Source organism: Canis lupus, chromosome 16, assembly GCF_003254725.2.
Source record: "Canis lupus dingo isolate Sandy chromosome 16, ASM325472v2, whole genome shotgun sequence".
NCBI classification, from domain to species: domain Eukaryota; kingdom Metazoa; phylum Chordata; class Mammalia; order Carnivora; family Canidae; genus Canis; species Canis lupus.
This window is the reverse complement of record NC_064258.1, coordinates 56976043-57003312: the sequence shown is the minus strand read 5'-3', so window position 1 is coordinate 57003312 and position 27270 is coordinate 56976043. Positions and strand designations below refer to the sequence as shown.

The following is a 27270-nucleotide window of genomic DNA, read 5'->3' as shown; positions in this document are numbered from 1 at the left end:
TATTTTGCAAGCTTATGTTTTATATGTCTTATCACGAGTAAGTGCACACCTTAAAATCAGATGACTTATCACCATGAGGAAGGTGGTGGTTGAGTTTCTCAAATGCAGGTATCATTATCTCAGGGGTTCGAAGACACATGGTGGGGGGAAGAAGGACAAATTCATGACATTAATATTGTGCATCTTCCTGGAGCATCAGCTTTTCTGAAAGACATGGGGTAGGTTAGTAAGAATCCTTTCTCTTGCAGGTACCTGAAGGCCCAAACTCACAGTCTTAGGAACATCTCATCATCCTATATGGCAGCGGGTCCACAAAGCAGGTGGCTCCAAGGTGGGTTAACCCAGAGACTCTGTGATACCACAACAGGTCTCTCCATTCTTTATCATTTTGCTTGGTCATGTTCCCAATAGGGGCCTTCTCCCCTGGCTGGCTCTCTAGTTTTACACGATAACTACCACAGGCTCAGATAGTGCATCCAGATACAAAAATGGCTGGAAAAGAATAGTAAGTCACTATTTTTTTAAGAACAAGGGCAATTTTTCCAGTACTGCCCATCCAAGTAACATGGGCACACCCAAGTATATGACTATATATAATGATGAAATTCCCATGAGCCACTTCGATGAATCAGTACTGACCCTGTGCTGGAGACAGAATCATCTTTCCGTGTACATGGAAAGATACTGCAGGAAAGGACTCTCTCCGAGGGCCGGTACAATAGGAATAGGGCACCCAATAGAGGTTGCTTCGGGATGCTTGGGGTTAGGAGAAATGCCAAGGAAGTGGAAATGGCAAGGGTCATTCCTCCTCAGAGCTTCACAACCAGCCACATCGATAGGAACTCAGCAAGCAGGCGCTTCTGGCTGTAAGATGCTTCGTGGGACAGGACTCCGGAAAACACTTTTGGCATCTGCCCCGTGCCTTACCCTTGGCCTTAATTCCAGTCCTGGTTTGCTTCTGTTTCTTGACCCAAGAATCATGACCACAACAAAATGCTAGGTCAACTCTTAACTTCTCTCTCAAGTCTCCACCAAAAGCAGCACTTGCTCCTTTTTCACTATTCCGTAATGTGTTCTACCTACGTATTCCATTCACAGCATCATCCCCTAGATTTTAGGAAAATGTGAGATGCCTAAAGAATGAATATATACATTATTAATAATCCCAAGAGAAGACCTATGTAGTGGAAAAAGCACAGCCTTCGGAATAAAAAAAAAACTGGATTCACTGACTGGCTGTTTCATTTGCTGGAAGCATAACCTCCTGTGAATACATTAACCTTTCTGGTCCTCAATATTCAAATCTTAAAATGGAATAGTAACAGAGGGCTTGCTTTTGTAAAGATTAAATTACAAGACATGGAAAGGACTAGTAATACATGGGGGTCGAAAATATTTTTGGGATACATATAAACACTCAGCTGTTGAAGAGGAAAGCAGCCAATGTTTTAGGTGTAGGTATAAACACTCATATTATCATTATATACCATCTGGCATAGAGTGTGGCTTTTCAGTTTGCAAAGCATTTTCACCTACACTGTTTCATTTAATGCCAAAAGATGCAAGATGTTCATTTTACAAATGAGGAAATGAGTTTTAGAGAAGTTAAATGTCTCAGCTAAAGTGTTGCAAAAGAAAAAAAAAAAAGAGTGTCTCCCCCCCCCCCAAAAAAAAGCACTGAGTACTTTCTATTGCCTTGGTCCAGCTATTAAAATTCCCACAATAGCAAGTTATTTCTCTCAAACCGGAATATGAGGTCTTTGAAAATAGAGGTCATTTATGTCTGCGTGTCACAGGCACATAAAGAGTTCTCAATAATGATTCAATAAGTGAATGAATAAAATAAAATTTTAAACAGGGAACAAAGTCAGATTTCAATATAGTAGGTAAAGGCCCTCACTCTGAAACCAGGACATGCAGGGTCCTACCCTTCCTTCACCTCCTACCAGCCATAGAACCCTGGCTAAGTTACCTCACCTAATTTGTACTTTGTTTTGTCTTGGGAAAGTGTAAATAATAACCACATAGGTGTAGGAGAAGGAAAAAGAATTCATGACTAAAATATGGTTAGCACTTAGAGTCTGGGACACAAAAAACACTCAGCAGAATAGGGGTATTACTCTATTACTACTACTATTCTCATCATCATCAATGAATTATACACCGTCTTAATCCACATGGGCTGCCATAACAAAGTACCATAAAGTGGGTGACTGAAACAACAGAAATGCATTTCTCACAGTTCTAGCATCTGCAAGACTGAAATCTGGGTTCTAGAATTACCAGGTTCTGGGGAGGGCTCTCTTTCTGGCTTGTACATGGCCAGCTTCTTGCTGTGTCCTCACAAAGCAGAAAGAGGAGGAGAAAGAGCACAAGCTCTGTGATGGCTCTTCTTATAAGGGTGCTAACTTCCAACCTCACGACATCATTAGAGCCTAACCACATTCAAAAGCTGATCCCCAAACACCATCATATTGGGACTTCAACATAGGAATTTTGTGGAGACCCAAACGTTGAGTCCATGACACACAGCAATAGGCATCTCCCCCGCAAAAAAGCAAAGGCTAAAAGTCTAGCTATCCAGGAAGGACCTAGCAGATAGGTCAGAAAGACAAGAGGTTCATCCTTGGAAGGTCCCCAAGAGCCAGGAAGGGTACATGGAGTAGATGCAGTGTATTCAGACCACTAGTCCAAAGCCTATAGACCCAAGTTATCAGCAAAGGCAGCCCAAGCTAAGACAGCGGGCAGACTGCCACCTGTACGACTCCCCAGTGAGCACCTTCATACATATCCTTATGTGTAACTTCTTATAGAGATGATCACCTGGACTCCAAGGACACAGAACATTCAGGAACTCACAGAGGAAGCAGATTATCACATAGTGTCTTTGTTCAATAGACCAGCTGTCCTCTCTGACCCCACACAGCATCTTAGACCTTGAAGAACACTGAAGCCATTTGGCAAGAGGTTCCCTCCAGGTCTCTGCAAGTTTCCTTATTATGAATAAGCTACTGCCCATCCTCCTCCTCCTGCTCCCAATCATCTTGGGGCATGGCTTAGCTTGTAGTTTTTCCAAATCTGTCCGCAGACTCTGAGTTTCACTGCAAAGAATGCAAAGATCTTCATGGTTGACTCACAGCAAGAATTTGTCATAGCCCCAGCTTATCATGGAGGGGGAGAAAGCTCCACCAATCAACAAGACGACCAAAGATATTTTTTTCAGGCTGGTACTATAACCCGAAGAGAATACCTCCAGGCAAGGCAATCTTCAAGGATACTCCAAAATTTCCTGCAAATGATCAAAGACACAGACTATTGACTTAGAATTGGTGCTGGTGCTGATAAACACCGCACACCACAGCCTCTGACAGCCTCGCGCACCAGCACATGTGCTCAGTGGAGACAAGGGGGTTATCTTCCAAAACAACTTTAAACAAACAACGATTTTACTGTTTTCCTTCCTGATTTAGTCATATAATGGCTTGCATGGGTGAGGTTTGTGATCATTGTTTTTGATGAATGGTACTTGGTAAATAAACTTGGAATCAGAGAAGATTCAGTCTTGTGAAGCTCAAATGGAACTCAAGATGAAAAAGAATGGAAGATTAAAAAAAAAAAAAAAGATCACAAGGGAATAAAGATGCTCTGACCTGCCCTAAGAAGGAAAATAAGATATCTCTGATGCTTTTCCATGATACTCTCATAATAGAACTAGTGAATTTAATCTTCTGAAACTGAATAATCAAGTTACCTGCTCAATGGAATCAATCTCCTAGCAAGATACAGCTTCTAGCTACCTTCGTGTTAAGAGAATATTCCTAACATATACATATTACTCTTCCCTAGTTTTTTTTTTTGCTTTTAACTCCATAATCTCATGCTTAGATCTACTGCACATCAACGAAGCTGAGAATCAAAATGCAGAACTTAAGTACAAACTATGCAGACAAAACACATAATGAATTGTCCATTCTTCTTATGTTATACTTGTTCTTGCTGATTTTCTCAAGTTTCTGTATTTCCTATGTCTCTTATTTATAGTAAGACTAAATATACCCAAATAAACATATTTTAATGAACACAAGAAGTAACCCAGGAAAAAAAAAAAAAGTATACCATACCCAGAAAGAAAAGGCTACACTGGTTTTAAAGTGTCCTAATTCTCTTACCATGTACTTGAGATCAATACATGTCCAATCATTTACATAGCCTGCGGCATTCCTCAAATGACACTAAGATGTCCTGAATCGTTACTGGTCATAATAGGAGTAGAATAAGAGAGAGAGAGATTCAGTAGCTCTGTTTGCAAATGAGAATAAAGAAAGAGAGGGAGTCCCGAAGTGTCTTGAAGCATTCTGACGTAGAAATTCATGCAAGAGAAACATGAAAGAACAGAGTGTCCACCTGTTCTTCTGCAGGAGGCATTTGATAACCGCCAACAAGTCTGAGATCTCATTTACGGTCAGAGAAGCAAGAGATCTCACTTATGGTCACACAGAGAACCGTGACCCAACTAATCCCTTTCCCCCCTTTTTGTCACTGCTTCTAATAGGTAGAAAGCCATCACGGATATCAATGCTTTCCGCTCTCAGTGAACAGACTTAGGCAACGTTGTCGAATGTCAACTCGGTGACATCAAGCCACGGCAGGTGTGGGAAATGCAGAGAAAACCATTAAGAGTTTGCTATTTTAAGATTTTAGTGGCTCAGCATTCCGTGGCTGCAACACAAGTCAGTAATGACAACACAACGTAGACAGTATTGGAGGCCGAGGACAAATGTGAAGGAACAAGTCATTGTGAGGTTGAATCACTGGTTCTAATTTCACCCCTGTAATTCTGCATTCACATGTGACTTTGGGTTTGGCCACGTGGCTGTGCCTGATGAGATACTACTTATGGGAACAGAGATTTAAACTGTGTTTGCAAGGCTGGGATGGCCCTCCTGCACTTCTTGCATCATCACTTTAGTCCAGGCTGATGAACAAGACCTAAGAGTGTGGGTCTGGGCCAGAGCAGGAGTCACACCTGGAGCTGGGATCACAACAGCCTCCACATCCCCCAGAGGAGTGGCCCAGTTGAACTGAATACCTGCTTACTCCCTTATGTCACTGAGTCTTCATGAGTATTTGCTATACACCCATGTGAATGATGGAGCCATTGGTATTGGGGGTGGGGGGAAGGGTAGTACAGTAACAAAACCCAAAATATGCTTTGGGGCTGGGTGAGTTAAAGGCCCATTCCAGAGAACTAGAAAATGATTCTCTGTGTCAGGTGGTGGGAAGAAAAATGGGCAAAACTCTCAGTGTTGCTAATTGGAAGATGAAAAATATTAACGAATACGTGGCTCTGGACGTGTTTCAAGGTCATATGTTTTACGTGAGAGCTGATTGTGATTAGCTACATCTGATAACTCACCATAAGAATAGACCATCCCAGAAAAAAGTCATCTCGCTGGCAAATGTGAAAAGAAAGTAGAGAACCCATATATATTCCAAAACTTTCTTCTTAAGAGATCGACATTGTGATTATGGAAAGACCACGTCAGGATAGAGACCAAATGAGGGGCCTGGTCTGCACACCCCGCAGTTAGAATGTCTGAAAGAAGTGAGCACCTCCTCCTATCGTTGGGCAACACACAGCAAAAGGTCTCACTGAACATCACAGAATAGCCTCGGAGAAACCAAAGTGTGGCTGCAATCACCACAACAAAGGGAAAAAAAAAAAAAAGCATAACTTTCTGCCCTCTGGTTATTCTTGCAGCCATATTATTACCCGCTTATATAGTACACGCGTAAACGTATGGACGACATATATAGGGTAAGTGTGTATGCCAACATGAGGCACTCTCATTGTTCCCTTCTATTTAGGACATTGTTGGGAAAATATACAATACCCTTCCCTACTATTTAACAACTTTCTTACATATATTTAAGTGTAAACTTGCTGTTTTCGATACCAAATAAACATGGGGATATTTTACAGTGGAAACATTCACTCCTGTGTTGTATTTCTTAATTTTTTTTTTAATTTTTATTTATTTATGGTAGTCAGAGAGAAAGAGAGAGAGGCAGAGACATAGGCAGATGGAGAAGCAGGCTCCATGCACCGGGAGCCCGATGTGGGATTCGATCCCGGGTCTCCAGGATCATGCCCTGGGCCAAAGGCAGGCGCCAAACTGCTGCGCCACCCAGGGATCCCCTGTGTTGTATTTCTTAATGGAAGTAATCCACGCTAATAATTGGCATGCAGTCATGTTTACATCATTGGAACAGACCAGAATGAAAGCTATGCATTAATTTTGCTTCAAAGAGAATGATAAAGCATTATTAGCTCATAAAGGCAACCTACCTATCCACAGGTTTTTTAAGCACATGTTTGTGTCATACAAAATAAAAGATAATTTAGGGTGAAGACATTATAATGACATAATGCTCTGAGGTTAAAAAAAAAAAAACAAAATGGCTGTATAAAAGCAAGCACGTAGGCCCATCTGGCACACTTATCCTGCTAAATGACAAGAGTTTGCCGAATATAATCACTTACAAGTAAAAAGTTACCTTGACCTTTACCTGTTTAATATTTCATGTTAAGAGCAGACCACCAGTAAATGTAGGATAATTGCAGTATTCTCAAAGTTGAGAAAGATGATAGAACTAAATATAACCCAAACCACTTGGAAAAATTCTGGTGCCCATCATACACGTCCATACATGAATCACAGGAAATAACGACCAGGGACCCTTGGACGAGGCCATTGTACACATTCAGAGTAGGTGCTACACTGTCACTTGGGTCGAGGCAACAGGTGTCTCCATGTAGGCATAAGAAAATAGCATGGCGCACTCACTGCGGCTCTGGAGCTAAGGCCCAAGAACACTGAAGGAGGTTGCAGTGATTTTTCCATATTTAAAGAGGGACTTAGGATGCTACAATTTCAACCTCTGCAGGAAGAGCTTGGTTGATGCCCTCTTCTCTCTGGGATCACCTACATCAGCAGAAAATCCATTTGGTTCACTTTTGGAGGAGATTTCTAAGAAATGGATTTTCATTTCTGATTGAAGGAAGAATTTTTGCCATTCATCTTAACTACCTTTGTATCTACCAAAACCACACAAAAATATCTCAAATATTCCAAGTCGGGGCTTTTTAATAATAAAATTATCTAGGGCAGTATGTTTTAAATTATGTTATTAACTTTTTCAAAATACTGTAATATTGTAAGTTGATTTGTTGCTAGAATTTCCAGAGACTGACATATTATTACCAAATCGGCTTTTTGCAGAGACTACACAGGCACACCCTTGTCACACACACAGGCACACACAGCCCTTGTTTTACTCCTCTATCAAGCCATCTGTCTCAGAAACAAAAAAGAGAAACTGACATTTTTAATTTTTGTTTTTTGCATTTTCTCTACTTCCCACTTTTTTTTTTTCTTTTGGTTTTAACCTTTTCCATTCATGTTTGAAAAACTACTGCTTTGCTGGAGATTATCTCCAACGACAAAACAAACTGAGAAGTGTTAGTTTATATCCCTTGATAGAACTTCCTAAGTAAAATTGCAATCTTAAGGGATCGCTCAAAAATGTATGCAACATGGATTTTTATTATTTTCAGAGTAAAATTCCATTTATCTATAATCTTTATAGCTAATTATTTTTATTATTATTATTTTAGAGATTTACTTATTCACGAGACACACACAGAGACAGAGACACAGGCAAATGGAGAAGCAGGGCCCCTGAAGGGAGCCTAATGTGGGACCTGATCCCAGATCCCAGAACCAAGCCCTAAGCCGAAGGTGAATGCCTAACCACTAAGCCACCCAGGCATCCCTAGCTAATTATTTCTAGGTAAAAAGTTAATAAATTTTTTAAATCCAAAAAAACCCAATATTATGAATATATTTATTTCAAAACAGTACTACATACATCTCTTCCATAGTTAATATAATTGTACCAAATAGCTGTCTTGCAAAAAACAAAACCAAAAAAAAAAAAAAAAAAAACACCCCAGCAACAAGGGATATTTTACATACACCATATTTAATATAGGAAATTGCTATAGAATTTTGGATAAACTGGAAAGTAAAGGATGAGGTTGAGATTATCCAGAGAACAGTGATGTCGAGAGGCCGCACTAGCCTGTATTGACCATACTAACCAGCAATCCTATTTGTGGGAAATTATCCAAAGGACTTGGAATCGCAATCTCAAGGAGATACCTGCACTCACACGTTCACTGAAGCATTACTCACAGCCTAGATATGCAGTCAGCCTGACTGTCCATCGATGGAGGAATAGAAAAAGAAAATGTGGCATACAGATACAGGGGAACATTCAGCCTTAATAAAATGGAGAAATCAGCCCTTTGCAACAACATGGATGGATCTAGAGGACATTAACTGAAACAAGCCAGACAGAGGGAAAATACCATATGATCTCATTGGTATATATAATCTAAAATAATCAAATGCGTGAAAGTAGAGAGTGGAATGGTGGTTGCCGGGGGCTTGGGGAAGGGGAAATGGGAGAGTGAAGGTCAAAGGGTACAAAGTCTCAGTTCCACAAGGGAAGTAGGTTCTGGAGATGCACCACAAACCACAGTGCTTCAGCCAAGAAGACCCTACTGCCTACTGAAAATTCACTTACAATGGTAGATTTTATGTTGGTTCATACAAAAAAGAGAAGTGTCATTGGAGAGCAAGGACAAGAAAGGTGCATCAGTCACAAGTTAGTTTATTGGGCATAGTGATGGCATTTAATAAAGAAAGTATATGTTAAATCCATTGGGGTCATTTCGTAACTGAGGCTCAACCAAGTTAAACTATAGGTCCAAGGTCATTAAAATCTCATAACGGAGGCACAAATCCACATCTATCTGCGTCCAAAGATTGGCATCTAATCCTAGTTCTTTTCCTAAGAGTTATGGTCCCCTCGCTCAGGCGTTGGTTTTCCAGTTTACAAGAAAGACTTCGGATGATTACTGGATATGAGCCTTTTAATGCCTAGTTGATTGCTTCTATCCTTCAGAGGCAAAAGAGATATGTTTTTAAGATTTGGGAAAAAGGAAAATAGATTTGTTTTTATTTCCTTAAGCATGCTTATTTTTACTTCTTCATTTCACTTGTTTACTAATTTAAAAAACATTAACTAAACAAAACCATTTATTATTTAAACAACACAATGTGATGGTTTTGAATATGAGTGAATGTGCTTCATTAAAGGAAAAAACTTTATTCCTTTATAAAATGGCAATTTAGAAATCTGGATCTAAATTCAGTTTGTTTTGATATTTACTTTCCTGGTTATCGTAAATGAAAAAGCACTGTTACTTCAAAAGTGGAAGGAGGGGATCACTGGCTACACTTACTCTCCTAATCTCCCAAACACACAAAAGTTTAGAAGTATGGCTATGAAGTTATCATCCTCCCTCTGGTATATCAATTTTTCTAATAAATTAGTTGGAAGTTGCACTTTATGTTTGTAAGTGTGTATAAAACATATTGTGGTAAACATAAACAAAGGTAAGTCCTTTGATCATAGATTTCCTTAATATTATGTAGTGAAATGACACTTGACCTGTCTTCTTCCCCAGAAACCATCATCTCCATCAAACCAGGAAAAAAACAACATCAGACGAATCCCAATTTGGGGGGGGGGGGGGTTCTAGAAAGTACGCAGCATGCCTTAAAACGCTCAAGGTCATCAAAACCAAAGAAAGTCTGAGAAATTATCAGAGCCAAAAAGATCCCAAGCAGACACGAAAACTAAATTAGTGTGGTATTTTGGACGGCTGCCTGGAGCAGAAAAGAGAGCATGAAGTAAAAACCAGGGAAATATGAAAAAAGGATGGACCTTAATTAACAATAATGCATCAATATTGATTCGTTAATTGTAACAAATGTACCACACTCATCTAAGATGTTACTGATGGGGGAAACGCTCTGCAGGATACACGGAGACCTTCTGTACCAACTTGGCATTTTTTCCATAAATCCAAAATTGTAAAAAATAAGAATACTTAATATGCTTCATCATTTCAAAGATTTTGAAGTTTATCCCTATTTTCCCCCCATATATGACAAAAGCTTTGACAGCAGACATTTTCTGAAATAAAAATCATGAAATAGTGGATACAACTAAGAACAGAAAAGGAAAAAGGATACAATTATCAAAAAAGGAAAAAGAAAAATCCCAAACCCTCTTTCCAAATTAATAGTCCTCCCCTCTGCAGCAGGTGTGCGACGTTCGGACATGAAAGCATCGCCTATCTTGAAGGTCAAATGACGTCTGAGGTTTAGGATGAGCTCCTGCTATCTTCCTGACGTGCATCTGTGCTTGCCTCACTGCTGGTATCCTTGTTCCATAAATTCCACGTGGGAACACTTTTGTTTATTAGTTTTGAAGTCTTCCGAGGGCTGGTTTGGCTAAAATTGGGTCATTTACAGATCCACAGTACCAGACATCGACGACCCAACGTAAAAGCCGACCCATTGCCCTGAGGCGCCCTGACCACTGTCCCCTAACGTGTAACCCTCTCTTCTGCGGGATGGCTCGGTCCTCACCACTAGACACAAGTCAGCTGGCCGTGCAACCAGGTGAGGGCACCCATGACCAAAGAAAACTAGTAGAAATTGTTCTATTTAGAAAAAAAAATAATAATAATATGGGAATTAAGTTCTAATATTTTCTTTCTGTATCCAACAGATATTCCCAGGCAGTTCATTTTGGGGATCACCCTCCATATCCCTCGCTTCCGTTGGGTGTCATGATGACCAATAACATTCAAAAACCTCTTTATTAGGCCAGCCTCGGCCTTATCTCCAAACTCTATGGAGTCTCGGGCTAAATCGCTTCCCGTCATCATCCTTCTCCCCAGTAGGTGTTAGACACATTTAGACATCAGGATAATTTAAAATAGAAGTAGGCAAGGATTTCTTTACTGAAAATAAACCAGTTAGAAACAAACCAAGCAATTATATTAGAGCACAGAGTGTGTGTGGAGGTACGTGTGTGTTTGCACACAAGTGAACAGGTGTATGTGTGGACATAGGTGGGCTCTGTGTGCTTCTGCGTGCACGTGTACTGTGTGTGCACGCACCTGTGTGTATGTGCACGTGTGGCTGTGAGCCAGTCACGAGGGCCTTCCAGGGCACGCTCCACCTGCACCAGCCGAGGGGTGTGGAGCAGAGGATGGAGGGATGGAGGGACTGGACTCAGGTTGTGCAAGGATCACTGGGGCCACTCCGTGCAGAATGGGCTCCCGGAGGGATGAAGACAGGCAGAGGGGCAGTCTGGGAACACCACGGCTTGGCCCAGCAGGCTGAGCAGGATGGGAGAGGCTGAGCCAGAGTCCCAGGTGGAAGTCCTTGATTCGGTCACATATTAAGCGGGAGACCCTGGGTGGGGCACTGAAATGCAGTTTTCTTATCTACTCAATCTGCTTCAGGGCAGCACTACTGGATAAACTGAGGTGCCGGTCACAAAAACATTCCCTAAACTCTCAACATCTCTGTAATTAAGCATCTGGCTCAGGGTAGGACTTTTTGAACAGCAAGTCACATTAGTGGGTCATGACATTTGTTCAGTGGGTCTCATTCAGCATTTAAATAAAAAAATAACAGAATAAAAGAGAAGGGATTGCACTATTTGGAAAACACTGCTATAGACGGAAGAACAGGGTTAGAAATCAGACAGCCTGACACGCCACACTCTAGGCTGACGTTCTACAAGTCCATTTAGGCTTCGGCTCCAGGATCCTTATCCAAAAAGTTGACATGGTTTTAAAAAAAAAAAAAAAAATTTCTAACTCATGGGATTTTGTAATTAAATGAATTAATGCACATAAAGTGCTCGGCAATATATTTGGCATATACTGAGCCCTCAGTAAAATAATTACATGTGATTATTAATTATGGGATAACATGTAAAGAAACACTTTGTAAATGATAATTTGTCAAGTTAGCACCTATTGTCCTTAGGTGATTTGAATAAACACGTGCATGATTTAGAAATACACACTTTCAAGGATCTATACTTACCCAGTTCTCTTTAGTCACCCAGACCCTAAAGAATAGAAACATGCCCCCAGCATCGGTGGGGTTCCCATCTGTCTCTTATCTATCTTGCCTTTTTGGTAACACTTGCAATTACGAATCCCAAGTGAAAACCAAAGAAAAGAACTCTGAGAGAACATTCCACAACAGGCAGTTATTCAAAGGATCCTAATTCCCCTGCCATTCTCCTCACCTACTGACACTCCCAGAGTCTGCTGAGCCTCCGGGTGCCAGATTCCCTCAAGCAGGTGAGCTCTCCGAGGCCTGGACCCCCCATGCACAAGGTCCAAATAGGACGCCGGGACTGCTTCATTTGACGGTGAGCTGAGCGTGGGACGGTCTTCCTTCTTAAGTGGTTGGTTCCAGGACGGCAAGGGGATTCCTATTTACCTTTTTAGTTAATTCTGGTCATGCCCCAGCTTTCTATCCTGTTAAATCCTACACGGAATGGTACCGTCTCCGTGGGAATTTTAACATGCACTCTTTCATCAGGCTGGACCCTCCCTGGTTCCCAAGGAGCTCTCGGGTCCTCTGGGTCCCTTTCTTTTGTTAACTGATGGGGTTGCAAAAGCAGTGGGCAAGTTCAAGGTCCTCTGTGCCATGAATGCAATTCCTGTTTTCCATTCTAGGAGTGATCTTTGATCCTTCTTCTCCTGGGGCCTTTGCCAATCTCCCAAATCCCCTGCGTCTCCAGAAACAATCCACTAAATGAGGTAGAAAAACAGCCCTTCACTACCTTAGGTCGCGGCCTAGCCCTAAAATGCTTCAATGGCGAATGCAGCCTGAAGTCTTCGCGGATGATTAATCAATTTATTATTTCTGTTGATACTTTCTCAAAGCTCACAATTTATGAGCCTTGCCTTGATTACAGCAATTAGTAAATGAAATTGTGTTTGCATTTCCGCGGGCATGTTTACATCGCACAAGCCCTGCTTTCCTCCAGGGGAGCCCGGCAGTAACAGCTCTAATCAGGGCCAATCCCATCAACACACCATCAACACATCTCTAGAAGAGTAGCACAGGTAATTCACTTTTTTCATGCTTTGGGCAAAATTAAGTTTCATGGCCCATAGCACCATGGATATTTCCCTTAGAAAAACCAGCTTGTAAAAATGACTTACTATATAACACGGTGATAAATAGGAAGCAGCACTCATTCACTTCATGTAGACCAACTAAAAGGATCTTTTAAAGCTCATGTTCCCCTTCGCATCTAAAATATATTACACCAAATAGCGTTAGCACGTACCGTTTTCTGAAACGCGCACAAGGCATATGCCTCTACACGGTGTCTCTTAAGTGGAGAATCTAAGACCATATTTAACAAAAGAAAGGAGAAAACGGACTGTTTTAAGATCTTAGACTCACATTAAGTTCTCACTGATTTATTTTTCGCTTTCGTTAGGAGATAATTCCCTGTGCGTTCCATTACTTTTCTACAATTACACCCGATGATCACTTTCTATTTTTGTCTGGGAGACTAACACCCAGAGGTGTCTCTGGGTATTCCCGGACGGTGATATAAAATGTGTCGTCCATCCTTCACGTGCAAAAATAAAAAGAAAGCAAAATTGAAGGACAGTGAGCTTCCCTGGCTCAAGTGAAACATTCCATTCGGGTGTTCCTGTGGGATCGAGCCGTTCTTGGAGGCCCGATGGCTGTGGCAGTAGGAAGAGGTGGCCCTTTCCCAAGGCCAGTCCTGCACCTTCCACTCCACTGCTCACGAGCACTTAGAACACACTGTTCCACCCTAGCACCATCAGATTCTCGGGATACGCACTAGACAACGCTCACTCCCTAGGAGAGACCCACATGTGGTTTTTGTGTCAGTCTCTAAATTTGACTTTTACATTAGTTGGTGTAACTAATAACCAGGCAAATGTCCATCCAACTTGGCTCTACCTTTTGAGTGCATTTGCACGAGGGCTTGTGTGCGCAAACATGTACACACGTGTGCATGTGCATTTGCTTGGTTTCTCTGTGGCTGGTGTATTTGCAGTAGACAAGTCACCGTATAACTGCATTTTAAATTATCTTGAAGTCCAAATGTGTCCCACACGTACTGGGGAGAGGGATGGTGGGGTGCAATCAGCCTGGGATTCAACAGAGTTTGGAGATAATGCACAGACTGGGTCTAAGAAGAACTACTGGAATTTGATTAGTCATCAAGACACAGAATGAAGGTAGAAGGGGAGAGGACTGGTCCCCGAAAGGCAGTGAACGAGCACATCCACCGGATGCAGGAGGAAAATGTGAGGACGTATTTCCTGCCTTTTTTGCTTAACTAAAATTATCGTCACTCTTTTTCACGTAAGGTCATTCATTGGCGCCCTCGCTTGGGAATAGGAAGGCGGGCTGGTGTGTAGCAGGGAGAGGAAGTGAGGCATCCAGTAGGGTGGGGTTCCACGACAGGCAGTGGAGGCTGGGGGCCCCTCAGGCACCGGGCTTGCGTGCAACGTGTGTGAAGTCACAGCGGCTCGCTTGTTCCTGCACAGCAAGCTCACACCTGTCCTAGAACCTGTGCACTCACTCTTCCCTCGGTCTGGAATGTTCCTCCCTGCGTACCAGCCAGGCCCTCGCTCAGATCCCCAGGACTCCACGCACGCGTGGCACGCCTCGAGGCCTCTCCCCCTACCACCCCCGCTGCCCAGCCCTGTCAGCTTCTCTCTGCAACACTCCTGGGCACCTCAGACCCTCTGTCTATCCTACATATTTGTCCGTTCTCCCTACTTACAAACAGGACTAAGATACGTTCTCTCCATTTCCTGAACTACATACACTGGGCCCCATGCATAGTGGTTCTTGACATTTTTCTTTTTTTGTAGGAATGAAGTTGTACTTTATACATTGCAAATTAGTGGAAATCCACACTAAAATTTCCTAACCCTTGCCTGCTTGGTTGAACAACTTTTTGGATAGTTCTTCCTCTATATTTCACCGAAGCTTATTAGTATGTAAGTTTACATCTTTTACAGATGTTCAAGTCATCTCTACTCCCAACGCGGGGCTCGAACTCACAACCTTGAGATCAAGCATCTCATGCTCCTAACATAACACCTTTAAAGATAAAATGTATTCTGTGCTTCAAATGTTAGTGCATCCCCGCTGTTACATCCCAGGATGAATACTCCTGACTCCTCAGGCAACACGTTCCCTCTACAAAACCAAGATCGTAGAACAAGGCAACAGTTTGCTTTCCGCGGCTTTCTCACTTTCTCCCAATGCTTCCTGGCAAGACTCCTTTGGCTCTGCAATCTGCCTTTCCTTCCCCGTCACTCACCCCCCACACGCCTGGATGACAACCTCCAACAGGAGGAGCAATTCGCCTTCCCTTGAAGTGAACAGAGGTTCTCCTGATTGATGAGGAACATGCAGAACAAAGTCCCCCACGTTAGAATCCCCATGCTGGGAAGGAAGCGCAATCCTGCGGCAGCAAAGAGGAATTGACAGTCTCACACTCCGCTCATTCATTTACTCATTCATTCATTTGTTCAGATGCGTCCACCCTGGCAAGCTCCCGGGCTGTCAGAGAGAACGATAATACGTAGTTCCTGTCGTCGAGAAACCCGCAGCCTGGCCTCCAAGACAGGCCACGTGTTGATCACGAGGATGTCTGAACAATCTCTAAAATACCCAATTCACCCTAACGGTGGGTCCTAAGATCCTATTATGCAGACTTGCTGGTTTAAAGGTAAATGCCACTTGATTACTAGTGGAAACTATCGGGAATTTCCTCCAGTGGTATTGCACACTGATTTTTTCTTCCCCCTTTCTATATAAAAAGCTCCAGCTTCTGCCTTTAGAGAGAACATGAGCCTGGCGACTAAGAATGCTTGACGAATCCAGCGTGCAAAGACAGAGCCAGTCGGCAATGGGGCCAGAGACACAGGAGCGGGAGTCTAGGGATGGCCACCATTGACCAGACCACAAATCCCAAACCTTGAGAAATAGGAAAGAAGGAAATGGGGGAACTGCCGGAGTTTGGGCGAGGAAGGTAATGATATAAAAATTGGTATAGGGATCCCTGGGTGGCGCAGCGGTTTGGCGCCTGCCTTTGGCCCAGGGCGCGATCCTGGAGACCCGGGATCGAATCCCACGTCGGGCTCCCAGTGCATGGAGCCTGCTTCTCCCTCTGCCTATGTTTCTGCCTCTCTCTCTCTCTCTCTCTCACTGTGTGCCTATCATAAATGAATAAAATAAAAATTTAAAAAAAATTGGTATACATGGACTGCCCTGGGCAGGGGGGTTCCATTGGTTATGTGTCTGCCTTTGGCTCAGGTCACGATCTCGGGGTCCTGGGATGGAGCCCTGTTCAGCCGGGGGTCTGCTTCTCCCTCTCTCTCTGCCCCTCCCCCTGTTTGTGCTGTCTCTCCAATAAAAAAATATTTTTAAAAACTTAAACATGGTGTACGTTCTTTGGTATACATCAATGCTTGAGACAAGCTCGCTCATGTTAAATACTAGCCCTGACCTCTGTTGGAGCTGAATTAGTCTGGCTTACACCACTCGGTAACTTATACATACATTTTTCTAAAGACCCCAGAAGCTCTGAGACAGAGTGAGAAACACACTTCTAAGACGACTTGCAAATACACTTGTAAAGTTTTAGAAGGCACGGATTCTTTTCTCTTGAACTGCCCAAAGTATTCAAAAATGTGGAGGAATTAATACTTTATTTTTGGAGTGGAAGTACTGGCTTGAAATGATGCATTAGACCATATGGACCTAACATATATTGAGAACATGCCATCAAAAAACAGTGAAATGCACACTCTGTCAAGTACGTACGAAATGGTCTCCGGAATAGATCACCTGTTAGGCCATAAAACAAGTCTCAACTCAACAATCACATCATGTGTGTTTTCTGACCGTAATGGAATAAAACTTGAAATCAAACATAAGAAAAAAAAATCTGGAGAGAACACAAATACGTGCGGGCTAAAAAAACATAATACTAAACAGTGAATGGGTCAATCAGGGAATCAGAAAACACTTGGAGTCAAATCATCATGAAAACACAACAGTCCAAAATCTTTGGGATGCAGAAAAGCTATTCTAAGAGGGAAGATGGTAACAATACGAGCCTACCCTGAGAAGTATGGAAAACCTCAAATAAATAACCTAACCTTCTACCAAAAGGAGCTAGAAAAATAACAAAACCCAAAGCCAGTAGAAGGGAGAAAATAATAAAGATTAGAGCAGATAGAAACAAACTAAAAAAGAAAAAAAATACAAAAAAAAAAAAAAAAACTCAATAGGACAGACAATGAAAGCAGGAGCTGGTTCTTTGGAAAGATACATAAAATTGATGAACCTTTCTTTAGTCAGAGTCACCTCCACACCCCTTGAGGAAAAAAAAGCAGAAAATGGACTCAAATAAGGAAAATCAGAAATGGAGGAGAAAGAGCAACCAATGCAGTAGAAATACAAAGGATCACAAGAGAACGCTACAAATAACTACATGCTAACTACTGGCACAACCTAGAAGAAATAGATAAATTCCTAGGAACCTACAACCCTCCGAAACTGAATCTGAGAGAAATAGAGAATTTAAACAGACCAATTACTGGCAAGGAAGTTAAATCAGTCAACCAAAAACTCCCAACAAACGAAAGTCCAGGACCAGATGGCTTCATGGGCGAATTCTACTAAACCTTAAAAGAAAAAATTAATATGTATCCTTCTCAAACTATTCAAAAAAAAAAAAAAATAGAAGAGGAAGGAAACTGTCCAAATTCATCCTACAAGGCCAGCATGGCAAGAAAAACAGAATTAGTACTTCATTTGTAGAGCTGATGATGGTTAAGTTTTCATCAGTGTAGGTAATTCTATTAATACTCCTATTTTCTGACAACTTGGCTCTCAGTGTCGCGTGTGTGTACACACACTTGCATATTGAGACTGATAACCTATCATCCAATATTGAATGAAAACCTGTAATAGAATGAAATAATTCCTGTCTTAGAAAAGACATACTGAACTACATATTCATGGCAACTTCACACTTACCCCAAAGCAGGTTCCAGACCACGCAAGATTTAGGCTGCACAAGTTCAGGGTTTTGGATCAAAGCCACATCCCCTGATGAGTGGCGTCTTTCTGCCCCCACTCGAATTTGGTTTCCTTCTCATATTCTCTCATAGCAACTTCAATTTTCCTTCACTATTCCTGATAGAATTTATGATCATTTTATATTAGGACTATCCCCGGTGAGATATTCTCTACTTCGTCAGGGAAAGGGAAGCAGAATTCCAAGAGTAAAGCTTACACCATCTCCAGCAAATCCTTTGTGCCTCGAGCTACTCAGACACGGTATTCCCGTCTACACATTCAACACCCGTCACTTGCTCGCTCCCGAGTCTTCTCTCTTGATTCTCTGTCCCTAGTCCTCTGGGCCTCAGTGGCCTTCAAAGGTCACCACTGCTTGACTGCCTCCCCGGACACCTGCCCTTCCAACTTTCAACCACATCCTGAATACCCTTCATCTCCTCTCAGGGTTGGAAGACAAGATGTTGGCCTGTTGGCCATGCAACTCCTGCTGGCCATGTGGCACCCCCTTGCCTGGGACCTTCCCCTCAGCTACAAAACCTGTTTAATTAAAAAAAAAAACAAACAAACAAACAAACCCACAAAACCCTATTTAATAATCCAACTGCCTTCTGTTACAGTCACTTTGCTGTTGCCCCCCAGGGCCGTTTGGGTGACACCATTTCCCATTTCTGCTGGGAGTCAGGCCGGCTGAGGGAGGGCCATCAGCTCAGCAGCAGGTGGCCCCCATAGCAAGGCCGCCCGGTCAGGTGTGCAACCACGTGTTGTGGCTTCCGCTGTATTTGTAGACCACAAACAGCACCGTCTGCTCCTGGGAGCCCGTGGGGCACGCGGGACCCAGGTGTTGCCAGCAGCCTTACAAGCGGCTCTAAAGCGCTATTTGAACGTGAAGTCACGATCCTGCAGGTGGCATGTGGCGGAGGGCAAACGGAGCAAGAGGCCCAATCTCTGCTCCGCCCAGAGTACACGGTTTTCTTTCCAAATGCAGGATCTATTTAAGCAAAGGAACACAATTAAGAGTCCGTGGAGTGTCAGGTTCACCTAACAGAAGAGGAATAGCTCTTGTCTTGCTTTTGCCGCCTGGGCCTCCCCAGGTGTCCTGAAGGGAGAATGATGGCAACAAGTTTAAAGCGCACTCCTGGGATTCTTGGCTCTGTGCCCCGTTGCTAAGTGCCCAGTGCTCGGGGGATTACCCGACCATCTGGGGGAGGTCCTGGGGAACTGGATGCATCTTTGCAGATGCTCCCCTGGATTATGCACCATCTCCCAGGGCAGTGACATGGCCTGGCCTCCCAGAGAAGCCAGCACCTGTCCACAGGAGGGTCAGAGTCGTCCCCTTATCCCTGGAATTTCTCCAAATGTCCGGCTTCCTACTCTGGCTGATGTCCACACGTGGCCGCCAGGCTCTCTGGCTCTGATCTCCCAGTAGGGTCGCCGCCACTGGGCCCCACTGAGATGTTGCCACACTCCTCACTGCTAAGACCCACGCTGCTGGATGAGCTTCGCAAAAAGTGGAATCTGAGCAACTTCAGGACTTTGAGTCTCTCTGTTGGGGGGTTGGCAGGGCATATAGATAAGCCTATAAGGAGTGTTTCAGAGTTCTTACTTGCAAGGATCTGCCTTTCCTACCACCAGTAGGCTCCTCTCCTACCACGAGTAGGCTCCTCTCCTACCACCAGTAGGCTCCTCTCCTGTGAACAGACCTAGACCGTCCAACAGGTCAGCAACCATGACTTTCCATTTGGGTGGCTGAATTGGCGCGTTTCTCAGTCACCTGGGGAGCATGAACACCTACGCACGCCTGGATCCCAGCTCAGAACCAGATCTCTGGGTGTAGGAGTTGGCATCGGGGGAGGAGTTGCAGCAGATTCAAAAGAGAAGGAAGATACAGTCGTCTGTGCCTGGGAGGAGTTTAGAGTTGAGCGAGTGGGCACACCCGCACACCCCCACACACACATTGATCAGTGATAATAAAGACCATCACAAAGCATGCTGAGGGTCTGGAGGAGGGAGCAAGCTTCCCTACAGGCAGTGGGGAGTGAGGCACACGCTGAACAGGGTCTTGCCAGTAGCTGCCAGGCAAAGGGAACTACAGGGGTGTGGGCACACAGGTATAAACGAGCTTCCTGCAGGTGGAGAAAAAGGAAATTTTTCAGGATGCTGATACCCAGAATCCTATTTTCTTTTCTTCTTTTTCTCTACTTGTGCCACTCACTGCTAGTCCGGCCAACCAATTGCTTGGGTTTTAAGCGCCTTCAGGATTGGAGATGTCTTTGGTTTATCTGTCCCTTTCTCCCAGGCTGTCTCTCAGCCCCAGTGGAGGGGTTGGCCTGGCCCAGATTGAATCCACGCTGCTGCTGATAGACAAGACTTACTGAATCAACCAGCTGGCTCATATTTACAAGTAATTCCTTTTCACCAAGCTCTGGAGGAACAGGTTGTGCTGAGCCGCCTGTTAACCTGCCCACATTTGTTTTGTGCAGCCCACTAATTTTCCTTTGAACTAGAGTGTCTCCACAGGCCTTCCCACATACCCATCAGCTAAATATCCCCGTCCCTGTCTTCACGGGATCCCTGAGTGCTGCAGAGCCCCAGTGTGTGCCTGTTGACCCCAGATACGGAAATGGGAAAAACAAAAAATGCTCAAGCTATTCAAAGACACAAACTTTAAGAACTGGTCAAACATCCAAACCAAGATGGAAGAAAAACAGCAAAAACCTTCTGAAAATTTTCCTTATATTCTTACATTCGTTCAACAAATATTTATGGAGCTATTAAGATGTGCTGAGCACTATTCTAAGCTGAGAGAGAACACTGAACAAAGCATTTCAAACACACTGCCTTCGAGAAGACTATACTGAGCCAAGGAAGAAAATAACCAAAACCCAAGGCAGGAGGTGCAGTTCTTATGGGGAGAAGCGCCGTGGAGAGGGCAGGAGTGAGGGAAGGCTTGCTATTCTCCATCGGTGGTCAAGGAAAGCCTTGCTCAAAAGTGAACATTTGACTAAAGACGTGTACAAGGGAGGGAGCAAAGGAGAAGCCATATGAGCACTGGAGATGACAGAAACTGGGGTGAAGAGGACCTGAGATGAGAGCACACTTGGGGTGTTCAATAGCAGCAAGGAGGCCAGTGTGGCTGGAGCCACATGAGCTGGGGGGAAAGTCATTGGCAATGTAGTCCCAGCAGTGACGGGGCCACATCATTATGGACTTTATAAGGCATCTCTACCCTGGCAGTCATATAATTCCTTCTAATAATGTGTCAGTGTCCACCTTTCCAAGGGCAGAGACCAACCTTGAGAGCTGCTTTAATCCCCATCCCAGATACCTAAGCACAGTGACCATTTAATAGTACATACTTACTTAAAATTTATAAATTTGGGGGTTACGAGTGGCAATGGTGATCCAAAGGCCAATAAATCTTCAAGGTACACCAACCTCAAAGAAAGGATCTCCAAGATTTGAAAGAGTAGCCCTAGACTCGAAAAAGCCATGTCGATTAAGCTGAACACTCAACCAGGCTTGAATTTCAGGACTTTTGAGGGTCCTGTTGACACAGGATTTGTTCTGTATCCAGATCCTGTCTAAATAATTCTTTGTAGTCTACTGGCAATCTCTGGGGTCTTGGAGAAAAAAAAGCAACACTGCAAAGAGGTCCTCCTAGGCAACTCCCTCAGTCAGACACAGCAAATGGCTTCTGCATCCCCACATGCATTGTACCCAAAGAAAGAACAGACTGGCAATGAGATGAGAACTTGAGGACAAAGCAGCGAAGAAGAGACTATTTTGGGAGACAGGCCTTTTGATGCACCTCAAAATACATACACATTCAGTCAAGGGGGGAAGATCTTGCCATGGAGTTCAACCATGTTTTTCTTTCAAACAAAGATGAAGTGTAGGCATACTAAACAAGATGAGAGATCTTTGGTGCACAGGCTGAGGGGAAAGACAGCTGACCTGCTCGGTTATGAAGATGTGAGCAGGAACTGAATGACTTTTCTGTAGCTCAAGAAGAGAAGAACAAAGTCTTGGGAAAGAGACCGGTCACACCATCCATGGAGAGGTAGGAGATTTAGGGAAGATACTTGGCCAGGGAGATCCCAAGAAAATAACACTTAATAAAAATCTCATTTCTAATATTTGATCAGAAAGTGCAATCCCAGGACAGCAAATATATGGGAGAATGGGCATGAGTTAGGAAAGGATGTCAAGGAAATATGTGATGTGTAATTGAATAATTACATTCATGAAGATTAAAAAAAAAAAAACAAAACAGCCAGCATTCAGCCCCATGGTGTGTCTTTGGGCATAGTTTCATGAGACAGCATGCTGCCAGATAGTCCATTTATGGGAGAAATGGGGAGGAAATTTATCTGCCAGCAATCTCCCATCTCAATCCCCTATTGGTCAAGATGTGTCCCAACTTGTTTTACATTGTTCTATGACATGGTCAGTCATGTGCAGCCACAAGAGGAGTCAGAGGAGAGGCTCAGAGAAGCAAAGTCTGTTCTACTCACAGGTCCTAGATACGGGAGGCCCAGCATAGCCCTCGGGACCACGTGGGGAAGCACGAAGGAGGCTATTAGGAGGCAAGAGACAGGCAAGGAGAGGGCTTAGGCCATGACTTTCATTGGGGTTTCCACGCAAAAGGCAAGGCAAGGTGGAGTAAGGAGTTAAGGATTGGTCAGCTTATCTAATTATGGCAGGCTTTCAGCGATAGAGGCACTCTCCTGTCACCTGGTGTCTGGAGGCCCTTGGATGATTAAGACAGAATGATGCTGACTCCTGGGGTACACAGACCAGAGACAGAAGAAATGGCTCCGCACAGGTTACTTCTTCAAAGGCATGCTCCCAGCTGAGCCCTTGTTAGCTCTAGGAATTGGCTATCCCAGGAGCTGGCAGTCAGAAAGGTTTTCTTATGATGCCCAAACATTACAATATACAGAAAATACAAAATATATACACAACACACAATTAAAGCTGAATCTTTCCCCCTTCCAGCACGTGTCACCTGCTGGCTTCAGCAGCCCCAGTCCACCCTCGACTGCGATGCTTCCTCAGGGGAATGGTTACACAATGAGAGATTCCAGACGGAAAGCCAACTCCTTTCGCCTGCCCTTTAGACCAAACTTGTCAGCTGTTGGTCAGAGCCCACCCTTCTCCAGACAGGAAATTTCTCCTTTGAGAACTAAGAGTTCTAACTGGGAAGAACTTATGTTAATCTGGAAGAGAAATGGGAAACATAAACCCAAGAGTTGGTCACGGGGGGTGATAGTTGAATGACTTACATCCCGACAGGCTGTACCGTAACAGCCCACAGCACCATACTCCACAATTCCTGTACCAAGCATATACCCCAGAGCACAGTTCTCCATCCCCACAAACTTTGTCCCCGAGCTAACCTCCAACTGAGCATCCTATGTCATCAGCAGCTTCTGCGTGGGAGCACGTAATAGGACTAGGGAAATCGACAGTCATGAGCCCAACAGGATAACTTCCTCACCTAAAAGTCAATCTCTTGGTTTAAGGCCGTGACATGCCAGGCATGATATTGATGGCGAAGGCCCTCCATACACCTTTGGGTGTCGATACTTCCAGATTATATTGCTGGCAGTGACGGCAGTTCAGTATCTAAAACACGTAGCAATTCTGGTACAAAATGCTGCCCCGCCTAAGATAAAACGAGCTGAATGCAAGACTGACCTACCACTAAGAGGTTGGAAAGTCTCCCTGCAAAAGGAGGCTTCACACTGGTTTCTGCTTCTAGAAGGATCAGCCTTGTGAGGTACCCATCGTCTTGCACTTGTATATAGTTTCCATCCCTGTTACTGAGGCCGCTCTATCCATGGACTCAATGCATAAATCTTGAGGCTGAGAGACATGAGAAGTCCATACACATCATACCCACCACCAGGAGCTCACTCACACATCTCTTCTCCAGATATTTTTGTTCCCAACATACCAATCAGGTTCCATCCAGGCTCCTGATGGTCTGACTGGTCCCTTGGCGACTGCCCAGGAGTTGACATCTGTACATAAGATCACCTTTCATTCTATACACTAACACTGAGACTGAAGAAAGAGAAATTAAGGAGTCAATCCCATTTACAATCGCACCCAAAAGCATAAGATACCTAGGAATAAACCTAACCAAAGAGGTAAAGGATCTATACCCTAAAAACTATAGAACACTTCTGAAAGAAATTGAGGAAGACACAAAGAGATGGAAAAATATTCCACGCTCATGGATTGGCAGAATTAATATTGTGAAAATGTCAATGTTACCCAGGGCAATGTACACGTTTAATGCAATCCCTATCAAAATACCATGGACTTTCTTCAGAGAGTTAGAACAAATTATTTTAAGATTTGTGTGGAATCAGAAAAGACCCCAAATAGCCAGGGGAATTTTAAAAAAGAAAACCATATCTGGGGGCATCACAATGCCAGATTTCAGGTTGTACTACAAAGCTGTGGTCATCAAGACAGTGTGGTACTGGCACAAAAACAGACACATAGATCAGTGGAACAGAATAGAGAATCCAGAAGTGGACCCTGAACTTTATGGGCAACTAATATTCGATAAAGGAGGAAAGACTATCCACTGGAAGAAAGACAGTCTCTTCAATAAATGGTGCTGGGAAAATTGGACATCCACATGCAGAAGAATGAAACTGGACCACTCTCACCATACACAAAGATAAACTCAAAATGGATGAAAGATCTAAATGTGAGGCAAGATTCCATCAAAATCCTAGAGGAGAACACAGGCAACACCCTTTTTGAACTCAGCCACAGTAATTTCTTGCAAGATACATCCATGAAGGCAAAAGAAACAAAAGCAAAAATGAACAATTGGGACTTCATCAAGATAAGAAGCTTCTGCACAGCAAAGGATACAGTCAACAAAAAACTAAAAGACAACCTACAGAATGGGAGAAGATATTTGCAAATGACGTATCAGATAAAGGGCTAGTTTCCAAGATCTATAAAGAACTTATTAAACTCAACACCAAAGAAACAAACAATCCAATCATGAAATGGGCCAAAGACATGAACAGAAATCTCACAGAGGAAGACATAGACGTGGCCAACAAGCACATGAGACAATGCTCCGCATCACTTGCCATCAGGGAAATACAAATCAAACCCACAATGAGATACCACCTCACACCAGTGAGAATGGGGAACATTAACAATACAGGAAACAACAAATGTTGGAGAGGATGTGGAGAAAGGGGAACCCTCTTGCAGTGTTGGTGGGAATGTGAACTGGTGCAGCCACTCTGGAAAACTGTGTGGAGGTTCCTCAAAGAGTTAAAAATATACCTGCCCTACGACCCAGCAATTGCACTGCTGGGATTTACCCCAAAGATACAGATGCAGGGAAATGCCGGGACACCTGCACCCCGATGTTTCTAGCAGCAATGTCCACAATAGCCACACTGTGGAAGGAGCTTCGGTGTCCATCGAAAGATGATGGATAAAGAAGATGTGGCCTATGTATACAGTGGGATATTCCTCAGCCATTAGAAACGACAAATACCCACCATTTGCTTCGACGTGGATGGAACTGGAGGGTATTATGCTGAGTGAAGTAAGTCAATCGGAGAAGGACAAACATTATACGTTCTCATTCATGTGGGGAATATAAATAATAGTGAAAGGGAATATAAGGGAAGGGAGAAGAAATGGGTGGGAAATATCAGAAAGGGAGACAGAACATAAAGACTCCTGACTCTGGGAAATGAACTAGGGGTGGTAGAAGGGGAGGAGGGCGGGGGGTGGGGGTGACTGGGTGACGGGCACTGAGGGGGGCACTTGACGGGATGAGCACTGGGTGTTATTCTGTATGTTGGTAAATTGAACATCAATAAAAAATAATTTTATTATTAAAAAAAAAAAAGATCGCCTTTCCCTCTATCAGCATAGATAACACAAAGCCCTCCTGACTGGAAAGACTTTCCTTTCTGCTGCATTTCTAGAGCCTCCCTAAACTGCAGATAAAATGTGCCACTAGTACATTTGAAGCCAGCTAAATCTACAGGTTGAACTGTGTCCCCCAAAACATGTTACAGTTCTAACTCCCAATACCTGCGAAGGTGATCTTATTTAGAAATAGGGACATGGCAGGGGTAATCAACTGGAGATAAGGTCCTTAGGGTGGGCCCTAATCTGACTGATGTCCTTTAAAAGAAGAGAAAATTTGGAAAGAGACAGACACACAGGGAGGCAATGGCCACATGATGACAGAGGCAGAGATGGGCAGCATCTACAAGCCGAGGAACACTAGGACTGCTTACAAACACCAGGAGCTGGAAGAGGCAAGGAAAGATTACCCCACTGGATCTTTTAAACATATTTTTTGGAAGGTTTTATTTATTTGAGAGAGAGAGGGAGAGCACAAGCAGGGGAGGGGTAAATGTAGAGGGAGAAGCAGGTTTCCCATTGAGCAGGGAGTTCACTAAAGGGCTCAATCCCAAAACCCTTGAGATCATGACCTGAGCCAAAGGCAGATGCTCAATCCATGGAGCCACCCAGAGTCCCTTGTCCCCTGGATCCTATAGAGAGACTATGACCCTGCAGACCCCTGGATTTAGACTTCTAGACTCCAGACCTGTCAGAGAGTAAACTCATTGCTTGAAGGCACCCAGTTGGGGAAGTCACTTACAGAAGCTCTAGGAAAAAAAGACGTATGTGATGCCAATCCCCTAGGACCCAGACTCAAGTCCTTTTCTCCTCTCTGTTAGTCCTGGTTTGAGGGAGAAGAATAATTTAAACAGAATGCTGGCACGACATCACGCCTCCTGAACCTGCTCAAATCCGATCCTGAACGTACCACTTAAATCACACAACGGAGACCTGCCAGGCCCTCCCCAACTTCGGCTCACTGGTTTCAACACCACACAGAGTATTATGATTGGCTTGGATCACATAATCATGCTGTGTGCCATGCCTCAGTCTATACTACAGTCGGAATAATAAAGCAAGCTGTTTCTCAAATTGAGAGTGTTTTAGCCTGAGAAGGGACTAACCTTGCTCGTGAACTCTAGGGAGACCAAGCTCCACATACCTCCCAGGGACTGATAGGCTTCACTCAACAGCCTCATGCCCCACAGTGAACCCAAGCAGGGAGAGGCATGCTGACGTCACGGCTTACGTG

The 27270-nt window shown here is 43.7% G+C and overlaps 1 long non-coding RNA gene across 2 annotated transcripts; it reads right to left on the bottom strand.

Annotated features, from left to right (window-relative positions):
• Positions 1-27270, bottom strand: LOC112659177 (uncharacterized). Of its 2 annotated transcripts, none has more exons than XR_007402796.1 (2): positions 27143-27270; positions 1-204 (listed from the first exon to the last, which is right to left on the bottom strand). It is a non-coding gene; the product is annotated as an uncharacterized LOC112659177 (long non-coding RNA). The 2 variants fall into 2 exon arrangements; XR_003136248.3 differs by having other exon boundaries at positions 1-492; positions 27143-27261.